Here is a 2,254-nt window from a genome sequence, read left to right on the forward strand (position 1 = left end):
ATTTTATTTTTGTGCATCTTGGTATGATTTTATTTAAATGTCTTTGCAAAAGGTTCATTTTTCTTGGAAATGTAGTATCATAAGTTGAACTAAATTCAGAAATTTTAAATCTTAAAAAAAATGCTTGAAACTATTGTTTGAAGCAAGGTACAATTCCCCTATGATGAATGCTATCACTATGTATATATAAAATGTACCAATAAAAAATTCAAGGAAAAATAAATAAATAAATAAGTAAATTGAAGATACATCTTGTAGTTATTTTTCTCATCACTGAGATACACAATACCCACCAAATTTTTTTTTTATTTCACAGTTTGTAAAGTTTCAGTCCATAGTCTGCTGGCTCCAAGGCAGGACTACGTGGCAGAGGGAAAAATTGTCCAGGCACTTGAGGCAAGAAATAGCAAGTAGCAGCCAGTCTTCTTTCTCCATTTTCATTCCATCCAGGCTATAAACCTATTGGTTGGTGCCACTTACAAGCTGGGTGGCTCTTCTGTCTTTAGTAAATCCATTCAGCCACACCCAGAGCTATGTGAATCCAATCAGCAGACTAATCCAGATATGAGACACCCTTAATCCCAGCATCACACACACCCTGGATCCAGCCACCTCCCTAAAGCTCCACCTCTGAGCACGAGGCTTTGGAGGTCATTTGAACACAAACTATAACAGTGCAGGTTCAACACGGCTAGAGTAGCCTAAGGTCAGCATTTCTAACAAATGTCCTGGTTCTCCCCACTCCGCTTGGCCAATGGTCACACTTTAGCAAGACTCAAACGAAGGTATTTCCCAAGATTCTGTCCCTTTCTGTCACTGTATCACTGTGGGGCTGACACTTTCTCACTTTTTTTTTCTCAGTCCTCTCTCCTAAATTTTAAAATCTTTATTTCTGATTTCTCAGGGTCTATATCTATGTAACTGTCTTGAAAACCCTTCAAACCCTTAAAATGCTCAAATCTAAATTGATAACCATCTCCAAAAGGTGCTCTTTCTCTCTTCTGTTCTACTTTTTGTTTCTTGTAATTATAAACTCAGAACTGATTGCTATTTTTCTTTCTACTCCCAACAGATCAATTACAGCAGCTGACGAATTCTTCATATTCTTCCAGTATGTCATCTCTCAACTACGTCCATTTAAATTAGGTAGTCACAAAGAAAAAGCTCTACCTTCCCTCAAATATTTATATCTAGAAAACTCAAAATACTAAATTAAATACAATTTAACCAACTTGCCGTGTGTGGATCACTCTCCTTTGTTTCTGCTACGTCTCAACATACCCTAGAGCCTCTGCTCTTTCTGGAACATAGCTTTCTTTGGCCTTCAGATAAGTCTTCATGCATGCTGTGAAACCCTCCCCACTTCCTTCAGAGTCAATTCCCTTGCTTTCTTCCTGTGCCTTTTCAGATCCCTGTGATGGACGCTAGAGGTTCTTTGACTGTCTCCGCAGAACTTTTTATTTATGCACGGCACTTACTGCGGTCTTTTACTATGAAAGTGTTTATGTTTGTTGTATTTCTTATTCTGAGTGCACAGAGAAAGTCAACTCTCCTTAAGCCCGCAGCATCTTACCTACGGGGAGCGTTCAAGATGATGGATCAGAGTGGCTTAGGAAGCTGGCGCCACGCAGTGCAACCAGACTTGAAAGCCGGTCCAGCGGGGTCCAGCTCTGCACCAGTTGCCTTTTGCTGGAGGGGTTTGGGTTCCTCACTTTGCTTTGCTTGTAAAATGAACTAGTGCCACCGACTGAGTAGGAAGACAGCAGGACACCGCTGCCTGACTGCAGAGTGCTGAACAGTTACTCTCCCGGGAGACCGGGCGCAGTACCCTCCCGACTTCACGAACTGGAGGTCGCCCTTGAGTTGCGGGGAACCTGGCCACCCTATCGCAGGGCAGTCTCCACGCTAGAGCGCTTCACGGGCCAGGTGAACCCCACGCGCCGCGGGGGTGTGGCCTTGGAACTCTAGTTTCCCGCCGGGCCTCCCTCCTTCCACCCGCTCCCGGAGAGGCCCTTCTCTTCCCGTGACCCCGAGGCCCGCGGCGCCGCCGCCTACGTGAGCCGTTTGGACCCTGCCCGGCCCCCGTAGCTCCGGTCTTCAGCAGGTGGTTCTGGTCTTCTCTCCAACTCTGGGCGTCACGTAACCCGCGCGCCTCCACGCAGCGCCGGCGCCGCGACCCACCGGGAAAATAAACAAACCCCGCGCAGCGGCGAGCGCCAGGCCCCGCCCCGGCCGCCTGCCCTCCCCGCCCCCG

At 46.6% G+C, this 2,254-nt stretch overlaps 1 protein-coding gene across 4 annotated transcripts in view; it reads left to right on the forward strand.

The window, feature by feature from the left end:
- The first annotated feature begins 2,025 nt into the window (after positions 1–2,025).
- The window catches only part of Gkap1 (G kinase anchoring protein 1), a 162,283-nt gene continuing 162,054 nt past the window's right edge, over positions 2,026–2,254 (forward strand). For all 4 annotated transcript variants that reach the window (XM_023699182.1, XM_023699184.1, XM_023699181.1 and 1 more), the window contains exon 1: positions 2,026–2,104. The gene's annotated coding sequence lies outside the window, so the exon portion shown is untranslated. The remainder of the gene's footprint in view (positions 2,105–2,254) is intronic.

The sequence above is a fragment of the Octodon degus genome, unplaced genomic scaffold (assembly GCF_000260255.1).
Source record: "Octodon degus isolate 3935 unplaced genomic scaffold, OctDeg1.0 scaffold00111, whole genome shotgun sequence".
NCBI classification, from domain to species: domain Eukaryota; kingdom Metazoa; phylum Chordata; class Mammalia; order Rodentia; family Octodontidae; genus Octodon; species Octodon degus.